The sequence below is a fragment of the Rhinoderma darwinii genome, chromosome 1 (genome assembly GCF_050947455.1).
Source record: "Rhinoderma darwinii isolate aRhiDar2 chromosome 1, aRhiDar2.hap1, whole genome shotgun sequence".
NCBI classification, from domain to species: Eukaryota; Metazoa; Chordata; class Amphibia; order Anura; family Rhinodermatidae; genus Rhinoderma; species Rhinoderma darwinii.
In genome coordinates this window covers 628035355-628048845 of record NC_134687.1, presented here as the reverse complement: position 1 = coordinate 628048845, position 13491 = coordinate 628035355, and the positions used below count along the sequence as shown (strand labels likewise).

Here is a 13491-nt window from a genome sequence, read left to right as displayed (position 1 = left end):
TTATGGCCCTAGCAGTACGACTTGACCGACGTCTCAGGGAACGTCAGCTAGAATGCTTCAGTGTGCTCCCCTCTGACTTTTCTGCGATCCCCCCCGAGGTCCCGTCTCCTCGCCCCTCCACGGAGGACTCGGAGGTACCTATGCAACTCGGGGCCTCCATGTCCCCTCGACAACGTAGGGAGTTTCGCAGAATGAATGGTCTCTGCTTCTACTGTGGGGACGACAAGCATCTACTGAACACCTGTCCCAGGCGCAAGAATAAGAAGCCGGAAAACTTCCGCGCCTAAGTGATCATCGGGGAGGTCACTTGGGCGCACAGGTATTTCCCGTTAATGTGAAACGCAATAAAATTTTGCTTCCCTTTCAGGTCTCGTTTGCTGGCCGGGCTGCCACGGGCAGTGCTTTCGTGGATTCAGGGTCATCTGCTAATATCATGTCTGCGGAATTTGCTGTCTCTAAAGATGCCTTGTATTGATTTACCTTATCCTATCCCTGTAGTAGGAATCGACTCAACTCCCCTTGCTAATGGTTATTTTACTCAGCATACTCCTGTTTTTGAACTCCTTGTTGGCTCCATGCATTTGGAGCAGTGCTCTGTACTGGTGATGCAGGGATTATCGTCTGATCTGGTTTTAGGCCTTCCCTGGTTGCAGTTGCATAATCCCACGTTTGATTGGAATACTGGGGATCTCACCAAATGGGGTAATGAATGTCTTATGTCATGTCTTTCTGTTAACTCTATTTCTCCCCGGGAGGAGGTAAACACGCTTCCTGAGTTTGTTCAGGACTTCGCCGATGTGTTTTCTAAGGAGGCCTCCGAGGTGTTGCCCCCCCATAGAGATTACGATTGCGCTATCGATTTGGTGCCTGGTGCCAAGCTTCCTAAGGGGAGGATATTTAATCTTTCATGTCCTGAACGTAAAGCTATGAGGGAATATGTCCAAGAATGCCTGGCCAAGGGTTTCATTCGCCCCTCGACTTCTCCTGTAGGTGCTGGCTTCTTCTTCGTGGGGAAGAAGGATGGTGGTCTTAGGCCGTGCATTGATTATCGTAACCTGAATAAGGTCACCGTAAGGAACCAGTACCCACTTCCTTTGATTCCGGATCTTTTTAATCAGGTTCAGGGAGCCCAATGGTTTTCTAAGTTCGATCTACGGGGGGCATATAACCTTATCCGCATCAAAGAGGGGGATGAGTGGAAAACTGCGTTCAACACACCCGAGGGTCATTTCGAATACCTGGTCATGCCCTTTGGGTTGTGTAATGCCCCCGCTGTCTTCCAGAATTTTATTAATGAAATCCTGAGAGAGTACCTGGGTAATTTTCTTGTTGTGTACCTTGATGACATACTGGTGTTTTCCAAGGACTGGTCCTCCCACGTGGAGCATGTCAGGAAGGTGCTCCAGGTCCTTCGGGAGAATAATCTGTTTGCTAAGACTGAAAAATGTGTCTTTGGGGTACAGGAGATACCATTTTTAGGGCAAATCCTCACTCCTCATGAATTCCGCATGGACCCTGCCAAGGTTCAGGCTGTGGCGGAATGGGTCCAACCTGCCTCCCTTAAGGCGTTACAGTGTTTTTTAGGGTTCGCCAACTATTACAGGAGATTTATTGCCAACTTCTCGGTCGTCGCTAAGCCTCTTACGGACCTTACCCGCAAGGGTGCTGATGTCCTCCATTGGCCCCCTGAGGCCGTCCAGGCCTTTGAGACCCTCAAGAAGTGCTTTATCTCGGCCCCCGTGCTGATTCAGCCCAACCAAGAGGAGCCATTTATTGTGGAGGTTGATGCTTCCGAGGTGGGAGTGGGGGCCGTCTTGTCCCAGGGTACCAGCTCCCTCACCCATCTCCGCCCCTGTGCTTACTTCTCTAGGAAGTTTTCGCCCACGGAGAGTAACTATGATATTGGCAACCGCGAACTTCTAGCCATTAAATGGGCTTTTGAGGAGTGGCGGCACTTCCTGGAGGGGGCCAGACACCAGGTAACGGTCCTTACGGATCACAAGAATCTGGTTTTCCTAGAATCGGCCCGGAGGCTTAATCCTAGACAAGCTCGGTGGGCACTATTCTTTACCAGATTTAATTTTTTGGTTACCTATAGGGCTGGGTCCAAGAATATTAAGGCTGATGCTCTGTCACGTAGTTTCATGGCCAATCCTCCTTCTGAGAAGGATCCTGCTTGTATTTTACCCCCTGGTATAATCGTCTCTGCCACGGATTCTGATTTAGCTTCTGATATCGCGGCTGATCAGAGTGCAGCTCCCGGGAACGTCCCTGGGGACAAACTGTTTGTTCCCCTGCAATACCGGCTGAGGGTACTCAGGGAAAACCATGACTCCGCTCTATCTGGTCATCCTGGCATCTTGGGCACCAAACACCTCATTACCAGAAACTATTGGTGGCCTGGGTTGCCTAAAGACGTTAGGGCTTACGTCGCCGCTTGTGAGGTTTGCGCTAGGTCCAAAACCCCTAGGTCCCGACCTGCGGGCCTACTACGTTCCTTGCCCATTCCCCAGAGACCTTGGACCCATATCTCCATGGATTTTATCACCGATTTGCCTCCATCTCAGGGCAAGTCGGTGGTGTGGGTGGTAGTCGACCGCTTCAGCAAGATGTGCCACTTTGTGCCCCTTAAGAAGCTACCTAACGCCAAGACGTTAGCTTCTTTGTTTGTGAAACACATCCTGCGTCTCCATGTGGGCCCCAGTCAATATCGTTTCTGACAGAGGGGTACAATTTGTTTCCTTATTTTGGAGAGCTTTTTGTAAAAAGTTGGAGATTGATCTGTCCTTCTCCTCCGCCTTCCATCCCGAAACTAATGGCCAAACGGAAAGGACCAACCAATCCCTGGAACAATATTTAAGGTGTTTCATCTCTGACTGTCAATTCGATTGGGTCTCATTCCTTCCCCTTGCTGAATTTTCCTTGAATAACCGGGTCAGTAACTCGTCAGGGGTCTCCCCGTTTTTCTGTAATTTCGGGTTTAACCCAAGATTCTCCTCCGTCTCCCCTGGTTGTTCCAATAATCCTGAGGTAGAGGATGTTCATCGGGAACTGTGCACCGTCTGGGCCCAGGTTCAGAAGAACCTAGAGGCGTCCCAGAGCGCACAAAAGATTCAGGCGGATAGTAGACGTTCTGCTAACCCCCGGTTTGTCGTCGGGGATTTAGTCTGGTTGTCGTCCAGGAACTTGCGCCTTAAGGTCCCGTCCAGGAAGTTTGCTCCCCGATTTATTGGACCTTATAAGATCATTGAAGTCCTCAACCCTGTATCCTTCCGTCTGGAGCTCCCTCCATCATTTCGCATACATGACGTCTTCCATGCCTTCCTCCTTAAACGCTGCTCCCCGTCCTGGTCCCCCTCGAGGATACCTCCTGTTCCCGTTCTCACCCCTGAGGGGGTGGAATTCGAGGTGGCCAAGATTATGGACAGTAGGATGGTCCAGGGCTCCCTCCAGTACCTGGTCCATTGGAGAGGATACGGGCCGGAGGAGAGGACTTGGGTACCTGCCCGTGATGTTCACGCTGGGGTATTGATCAGGAGGTTCCACCTTCTCTTCCCCACTAAACCGGGTCCCCTTAGTAAGGGTCCGGTGGCCCCTCATAAAAGGGGGAGTACTGTTAGGGATCTGCCAGGTACTTCATCTAGGTATACTCCTGGGATTAATCAATCCACACCTGAGGCCAGACCTGTTCGACTGACACCATCTCCCACCAACCAGGGTGGCAGGCTCAGGAGTGGGAGAGCCTATCGCGGCCTGGTCTGTCGGAGTTAGCTCCGCCCCCTGTCCTTTATTACCTGCCCTGTTCTCTCCCTCAGTGCTTGTAATTCTTTTGGATTCCTGGCCCCACTGCTGCTTGCTCCAGCCTGCTTCTGCCGTGCTTCTGCCTTGCTGCAGTTCTGCTTGACCTGCTTTGCTTTGCCCCTGGCTTGCTTCTGTCTCCTTGCCCGCTTGGGTGTACTCACTTCGTCCTGGTCCTGACTGTCCGTTCGCCGCTCCGTTTCCTCGTGGCGTTCCGTGGCTACTGCCCCTTCCCTTGCATGTTCCCTGTTTGTTTTCCTGTGCACTTAGACAGCGTAGGGACCGCCGCCCAGTTGTACCTCGTCGCCTAGGGCGAGTCGTTGCAAGTAGGCAGGGACAGGGCGGTGGGTAGATTAGGGCTCACTTTCCCTTCACCTCCTTCCGGCCATTACACCAGGATGACGTTTCAGTCTAAGTGACGGCTGCAGCCAATCACAGGCTAATAACAGGCTGCAGCGGTCACATGGACTGCCGCGTCATCCAGGGAGGTCGGGCTGGATGCCGAAGGAGGGACGCGTCACCAAGACAACGGGCGGTAAGTATGAATTTCTTTGACTTTCACAAGGGAAAGTGCTGTCCCTTCTCTCTATCCTGCACTGATAGGGAGAAGGGAAGTACTTTTACCGCAGTCCGCAGCAGCTAGTCCGCATCAATTTACTGCACATTTTGTGCAGATCCGCAGCAGAATCTGCAACGCAGATTCTGTGCGGCATTGATGCGGACAGTTGCGGAGGAAATCCGCCACGTGTGGTCATGCCCTTATATGTACTCATTACTTGACTTGCTATTTGTACATCTCCTTGATCCAACATGCCATATATTGTAATTAGTGATGTGTGACTGATTTTATACTTGTTACTGTAACAGTTCTTAATAAAACGAGTTTAAAAACAATGAAATAGAATGCATCAGATAATAATAGAACAGATAATGTATCAGATAATAATATAATATAACTGGTATTAATATAACATATAATAATATAACAGATAATGTATAAAATAATAATATAACTGATAATATTATAAAAATATAATATAATGTATCAGATAATATAACAGATAATAATATAACAGATAATAATATGGCAATAAAATATAATGTATCAGATAATAATATATCAGATTATAATAATACAGATAATAATGTATCAGATAATAATATAACAGATAATAATAATAATAATAATAATAATAATAATAATAATAATAATAATAATAATAATAATAATAATACAGATAATAATGTATCAGGTAATATAACAAATAATAATACAACAATAAAATTTAATATAACAGACAATAATATAACAGATAATAATGTATCAGATAATATAGCAGATGATGATAATAATAATAATAATAAAACAATATAATGTATCAGATAATATAACAGTTAATAATATAACAGATAATAATACCGATAATAGTGTATCAGATAATAGTAATATAACAGATTATAATGTATCAGATAATATAACAGATAAGAATGTAACATATAATAATACAGATAATAATATAACAGATTATAATGTTTCAGATAATAGAACAGATAATAATATAACAGATGATAATATAACAGGTAATAATGTATCAGATAATATTCAGTTCCTATCATATTAACTGCAGATTGTGTACTCTGAGTATAGAATGGTGACTCCTGTTGTGACTTTATTGAAGACATATTCTAATTATTATTATTACATGTATGAATCAGAAGTGACAGAGCTCGTGGGAGGAGAATGTAAATGTAATGTATTTCCGCTTAGGCTCACATGTATATTCAATACCCCCCTCTCCCTCTAAATGCACACATGGGGCATATATTTATTTATTTAATTATACAGATTTTCTGGTGTAAATAAAAGCCTTCACGCTGAATCAACTTTTTTTTTTTTTTTGCATGTGTCAGGATAGGAGGAAGCACTGCGGTGACTACTGAGGGAAATGGAGATGCACTCATGTGACCACTGAGGGTAAAGAGAATGCGCTGCTGTGACTACTAAGGGAAAGGTGGATGCACTGCTGTGACTACTGAGGGAAATGGAGATGCACTCATGTGACCACTGAGGGTAAGGGGAATGCGCTGCTGTGACTAATAAGGGAAAGTGGGATGCACTGATGTGATTACTGAGTGAAATGGAGATGCACTCATGTGACCACTGAGGATAAGTGGAATGCGCTGCTGTGACTACAAAGGGAAAGGGGGATGCACTGCTGTGACTACTGAGGGAAATAGAGATGCACCCATGTGACCACTGAGAGTGAGGGGAATGCGCTGCTGTGACTACTAAGGGAAAGGGGGATGCACTGCTGTGACTACTTAGGGAAATGCAGGTGCACTCATCTGACCACTGAGGGTACGGGGAATGCACTGCTGTGACTACTAAGGGAAAGGGTGATGCACTGCCATAACTCTTGAGGGAGGATGCACTGCTGTGACTATTGAGTGAAAGGAGGATGAACTGCTGTGACTACTGATGTAAATGGGGATTCACTGCTGTCACCACTGTGGGAAATGGGGATTCATTCATGTGATCACTGAGGGTAAGGGGGAATGTACTACTGTGACTACTAAGGGAACGGGGATGCGCTCCTGGAAATACTGTGGAAAAGGAGGATGAACTGCTGTGACTACTGAGGGGGAATGCACTGCTGTGACTACTGAGGGGGGATGCATTGCTGTGACTACTGAGGGGGGGGTGCACTGTTGTGACTACTGAGGAAAAGGGGATGCACTGCTGTGACTACTAAGGGAAAAGGGGATGCACTGCTGTGACTACTGTGGGAAATGAGGATGCACTGCTGTGACTACTGTGAGAAATGAGGATGCACTCATGTGACCACTGAGGGTAAGGGGAGAGCGCTGCTGTGACTACTAAGGGAAAGTGGGATGCACTGCTGTGACTACTGAGTGAAATGGAGATGCACTCATGTGACCACTGAGGGTAAGGGGAGAGCGCTGCTGTGTCTACTAAGGGAAAGGGGGATTCACTGCTGTGACTACTGAGTGAAATGGAGATGCACACATGTGACCACTGAGGATAAGTGGAATGCGCTGCTGTGACTACAAAGGGAAAGGGGGATGCACTGCTGTGACTACTGAGGGAAATGGAGATGCACCCATGTGACCACTGAGAGTGAGGGGAATGTGCTGCTGTGACTACTAAGGGAAAGGGTGATGCACTGCTGTGACTACTGAGGGAAATGCAGGTGCACTCATCTGACCACTGAGGGTATGGGGAATGCACTGCTGTGACTACTAAGGGAAAGGGTGATGCACTGCCATAACTCTTGAGGGAGGATGCACTGCTGTGACTATTGAGTGAAAGGAGGATGAACTGCTGTGACTACTGATGTAAATGGGGATTCACTGCTGTCACCACTGTGGGAAATGGGGATTCATTCATGTGATCACTGAGGGTAAGGGGAAATGCACTACTGTGACTACTAAGGGAACGGGGATGCGCTCCTGGGAATACTGTGGAAAAGGAGGATGAACTGCTGTGACTACTGAGGGGGAATGCACTGCTGTGACTACTGAGGGGGGATGCATTGCTGTGACTACTGAGGGGGGGTGCACTGTTGTGACTACTGAGGAGAAGGGGATGCACTGCTGTGACTACTAAGGGAAAAGGGGATGCACTGTTGTGACTACTGTGGGAAATGAGGATGCACTGCTGTGACTACTGTGAGAAATGAGGATGCACTCATGTGACCACTGAGGGTAAGGGGAGAGCGCTGCTGTGACTACTAAGGGAAAGTGGGATGCACTGCTGTGACTACTGAGTGAAATGGAGATGCACTCATGTGACCACTGAGGGTAAGGGGAGAGCGCTGCTGTGTCTACTAAGGGAAAGGGGGATTCACTGCTGTGACTATTGAGTGAAATGGAGATGCACACATGTGACCACTGAGGATAAGTGGAATGCGCTGCTGTGACTACAAAGGGAAAGGGGGATGCACTGCTGTGACTACTGAGGGAAATGGAGATGCACCCATGTGACCACTGAGAGTGAGGGGAATGTGCTGCTGTGACTACTAAGGGAAAGGGTGATGCACTGCTGTGACTACTGAGGGAAATGCAGGTGCACTCATCTGACCACTGAGGGTACGGGGAATGCACTGCTGTGACTACTAAGGGAAAGGGTGATGCACTGCCATAACTCTTGAGGGAGGATGCACTGCTGTGACTATTGAGTGAAAGGAGGATGAACTGCTGTGACTACTGATGTAAATGGGGATTCACTGCTGTCACCACTGTGGGAAATGGGGATTCATTCATGTGATCACTGAGGGTAAGGGGGAATGCACTACTGTGACTACTAAGGGAACGGGGATGCGCTCCTGGGAATACTGTGGAAAAGGAGGATGAACTGCTGTGACTACTGAGGGGGAATGCACTGCTGTGACTACTGAGGGGGGATGCATTGCTGTGACTACTGAGGGGGGGGTGCACTGTTGTGACTACTGAGGAGAAGGGGATGCACTGCTGTGACTACTAAGGGAAAAGGGGATGCACTGTTGTGACTACTGTGGGAAATGAGGATGCACTGCTGTGACTACTGTGAGAAATGAGGATGCACTCATGTGACCACTGAGGGTAAGGGGAGAGCGCTGCTGTGACTACTAAGGGAAAGTGGGATGCACTGCTGTGACTACTGAGTGAAATGGAGATGCACTCATGTGACCACTGAGGGTAAGGGGAGAGCGCTGCTGTGACTACTAAGGGAAAGGGGGATTCACTGCTGTGACTACTGAGTGAAATGGAGATGCACTCATGTGACCACTGAGGATAAGTGGAATGCGCTACTGTGACTACAAAGGGAAAGGGGGATGCACTGCTGTGACTACTGAGGGAAATGGAGATGCACTCATGTGACCACTGAGAGTTAGGGGAATGCGCTGCTGTGACTACTAAGGGTACGGGGAATGCACTGCTGTGACTACTAAGGGAAAGGGTGATGCACTGCCATAACTATTGAAGGAGGATGCACTGCTGTGACTATTGAGTGAAAGGAGGATGAACTGCTGTGACTACTGATGTAAATGGGGATTCACTGCTGTCACCACTGTGGGAAATGGGGATTCATTCATGTGATCACTGAGGGTAAGGGGGAATGCACTACTGTGACTACTAAGGGAACGGGGATGCGCTCCTGGGAATACTGTGGAAAAGGAGGATGAACTGCTGTGACTACTGAGGGGGAATGCACTGCTGTGACTACTGAGGGGGGATGCATTGCTGTGACTACTGAGGGGGGGTGCACTGTTGTGACTACTGAGGAAAAGGGGATGCACTGCTGTGACTACTAAGGGAAAAGGGGATGCACTGCTGTGACTACTGTGGGAAATGAGGATGCACTGCTGTGACTACTGTGGGAAATGAGGATGCACTCATGTGACCTTTGAAGTTAAGGGGAATGCATTGCTGTGACTACTGATGGAAAGGAGGATGACTGAGAAGGAATTCAATGCTGTGACTAGTGATGTAAAGGGGGATGCACGCCTGTAACTATTGAGGGGGGGATGCATGGCTGTAACTACTGAGGGGGATGCACTGCTGTTACTACTGAGGGGGTGATGCACTGCTGTAACTACTGAGGGGGATGCATGACTATAACTACTGAGGGGGGGTGCATGCCTGTAACTACTGAGGGGGGATGCATGGCTGTAACTACTGAGGGGGGATGCACTGCTGTTACTACTGAGGGGGGATGCATGGCTGTAACTACTGAGGGGGGATGCACTGCTGTAACTACTGAGGGGGATGCACTTCTGTGACTACTGAGAAGGGATGCACTGCTGTAACTACTGAGGGGGGATGCACGGCTGTAACTACTGAGGGGGGATGCACTGCTGTAACTACTGAGGGGGATGCACTTCTGTGACTACTGAGTAGGGATGCACGGCTGTAACTACTGAGGGGGGATGCACGGCTGTAACTACTGAGGGGGGATGCATGGCTGTAACTACTGAGGGGGGATGCACTGCTGTTACTACTGAGGGGGGATGCATGGCTGTAACTACTGAGGGGGATGCATGGCTATAACTACTGAGGGGGGGTGCACTGCTGTAACTACTGAGGGGGGATGCATTTCTGTGACTACTGAGAGGGGATGCACTGCTGTAACTACTGAGGGGGGATGCACGGCTGTAACTACTGAGGGGGGATGCACGGCTGTAACTACTGAGAGGGATGCACGGCTGTAACTACTGAGGGGGGATGCACGGCTGTAACTACTGAGGGGGGATGCACGGCTGTAACTACTGAGAGGGATGCACGGACGGCTGTAACTACTGAGGGGGGATGCACGGCTGTAACTACTGAGGGGGGATGCACTGCTGTTACTACTGAGGGGGGATGCATGGCTGTAACTACTGAGGGGGGATGCACTGCTGTAACTACTGAGGGGGATGCACTTCTGTGACTACTGAGAAGGGATGCACTGCTGTAACTACTGAGGGGGGATGCACGGCTGTAACTACTGAGGGGGGATGCACAGCTGTTACTACTGAGGGGGATGCACGGCTGTAACTACTGAGGGGGGGTGCACTGCTGTAACTACTGAGGGGGATGCACTTCTCTGACTACTGAGTGGGGATGCACGGCTGTAACTACTGAGGGGGGATGCACGGCTGTAACTACTGAGGGGGGATGCATGGCTGTAACTACTGAGGGGGGGTGCACTGCTGTTACTACTGAGGGGGGATGCATGGCTGTAACTACTGAGGGGGATGCATGGCTATAACTACTGAGGGGGGGTGCACTGCTGTAACTACTGAGGGGGATGCACTTCTGTGACTACTGAGAGGGGATGCACTGCTGTAACTACTGAGGGGGGATGCACAGCTGTAACTACTGAGGGGGGATGCACGGCTGTAACTACTGAGAGGGATGCACGGCTGTAACTACTGAGGGGGGATGCACGGCTGTAACTACTGAGGGGGGATGCACGGCTGTAACTACTGAGAGGGATGCACTGCTGTAACTACTGAGGGGGATGCACTTCTGTGACTACTGAGAGGGGATGCACTGCTGTAACTACTGAGGGGGGATGCACGGCTGTAACTACTGAGGGGGGATGCACGGCTGTAACTACTGAGAGGGATGCACGGCTGTAACTACTGAGGGGGGATGCACGGCTGTAACTACTGAGGGGGGATGCATGGCTGTAACTACTGAGAGGGATGCACGGCTGTAACTACTGAGGGGGATGCACGGCTGTAACTACTGAGGGGGGATGCACGGCTGTAACTACTGAGAGGGATGCACGGCTGTAACTACTGAGGGGGGATGCACGGCTGTAACTACTGAGGGGGGATGCACGGCTGTAACTACTGAGGGGGGATGCACGGCTGTAACTACTGAGGGGGGATGCACGGCTGTAACTACTGAGGGGGGATGCACGGCTGTAACTACTGAGGGGGATGCACAGCTGTAACTACTGAGAGGGATGCACGGCTGTAACTACTGAGGGGGGATGCACGGCTGTAACTACTGAGGGGGGATGCACGGCTGTAACTACTGAGGGGGATGCACAGCTGTAACTACTGAGAGGGATGCACGGCTGTAACTACTGAGGGGGGATGCACGGCTGTCACTACTGAGAGGGATGCACGGCTGTAACTACTGAGGGGGGATGCACGGCTGTAACTACTGAGCGGGATGCACAGCTGTAACTACTGAGGGGGATGCACGGCTGTAATTACTGAGGGGGGATGCACGGCTGTTACTACTGAGGGGGGATGCATGGCTGTAATTACTGAGGGGGGATGCACGGCTGTAATTACTGAGGGGGGATGCACTGCTGTAATTACTGAGGGGGGATGCACGGCTGTTACTACTGAGGGGGGATGCACGGCTGTTACTACTGAGGGGGGATGCACGGCTGTAATTACTGAGGGGGGATGCACTGCTGTGACTACTGAGGGAAGATGCATGGCTGTGAATACTGAGGGGGGAATACACGGCTCTGACTACTGAGAGAATGTTGGAAAGGCCATCCTGTGACTTTTGGGAAGGAGGGCACTGCTATTAATACTAGTTACTGGGAGGACAGAGGGGAACAATGCTGGAATGATTGTGGCATGGGGGACAATGCTGATTACTGTTGGGGGACATTATATTAATAAGGAGAGGTGGGGGGGCTCACAAATCCAGTAGCAGTGGTTTGTTTTATGTAGAATAATGGTCAAAGCCTAATGCACCAAGCATTCTACGCCCATGGGCTCCTGACATGTAGATCTGGTCCTTCTGACAATTACATTATATGAAAAATAGAAAAACCATAGATAATAGTAAATTCAAATTAGTAATGAGCAAAGCATGAAGTCTGGGAAGGGCAGGCGTGCTCAATTCTGCAATTAGAGGGGGATGGGTGTCTCTGGACACATTTTAGGGATGTGATTTAGAATTAGGAGAGTTCCTGAGAGCCCCATGCTGTCTCTCTAATGAAATTAAAATTGTAAATGACACCAGTGATTGCAAATAAATCTTCTCTTGCACTTTATAGAACATCCCAGCTCCAGGAACAAATAAAACAATTACTTGTATTTAAAGTACCATATTTTTCAGACTACAGGACACGCACAATAGAAACAAAAAATATTTATTGCGAATTAAAACTAGTTAGGGTAGTGCCCCCTTTCTTGATGGTCTAGGGTAGTGCCCCCTTTTTTGGTGGTCTAGGGTAGAAGAAGAGGGGTTCTTAGTTTATTCCCTAGTGGTCTAAGTTAGAAGAGGGGGTTAATACCTGGTGGTCTAGGGTAGAAAAGGTGGTTCATACTTTATTCCCTAGTGGTCTAAAATAGTAGAGAGGGTAAATACGTGGTGGTCTGGTGTAGGAGAGGGGTAAATATGTTAATCCCCAGTGGTCCAAGGTAAAAGTGGGAGGTCATACCTGTGATCTTGGGTCTATAGGGGGTTTGTATGTTTTTTCCTGGTGGCCTAGGGTAAATGCAGGGTTTATACTTGGTGGTTTAATCACCTCCCCAGACTTCAGTGTTGTGTCCTGTCAATAAGTTGAATACAATGAGCTAAAAAGTGCTTCTTGTCCGAAAAATTTGGTAAATACAGAAGAGCTGAGTACATCTTGGAAAAATTTCCAAGTTTCTTCTACAACTTTGGTTTTGCTTGCTGCTGTCTCTGAAGGTCATCCCAGGGATCTGCCATGATGGTGAGACAGTGGAGGTCATGCACCATCTCCTACAAGACTCTATGTTTTTCTTTTCTCTGAAGATGTTATGGCCTAGACTATGTGTTGGTGGTCATTGCTGTAGAGTAAGCTAGACTGATCAGACTAGGAGGGATGAGAACCTACTTGTCCTTATCAGAATTGAGAAGTCCATTAATCTTGACCAAATCCCTAACTTTAAAGTCAGAAATACAACCCCGACCTCCGAAAACATCCATGGTGCTTCACTTCAGACCTTCATCCATGTCTTCTTAGTATACCTACATGAAGAACACCATGAAAAATATTCCACAGATACATTTATTGTAGTCACAAATCTGACTTATAGAGGCTCTGTCACCAGATTTTGCAACCCCTATCTCCTATTGCAGCAGATAGGCGCTGCAATGTAGATTACAGTAACGTTTTTATTTTTAAAAAACGAGCATTTTTGGCCAAGTTATGGCCATTTTTGTATTTATGCAAATGAGGCTTGCAAAAGTACAACTGGGCGTGTT

The 13491-nt window shown here is 48.5% G+C and overlaps 1 long non-coding RNA gene across 1 annotated transcript in view; it reads right to left on the bottom strand.

The window, feature by feature from the left end:
• Window positions 1–13190: 13190 nt before the first annotated feature.
• The window catches only part of LOC142747944 (uncharacterized), a 42991-nt gene continuing 42690 nt past the window's right edge, over window positions 13191–13491 (bottom strand). The window contains exon 3 of the long non-coding RNA XR_012882100.1: window positions 13191–13254. This is a non-coding gene — a long non-coding RNA (uncharacterized LOC142747944). The remainder of the gene's footprint in view (window positions 13255–13491) is intronic.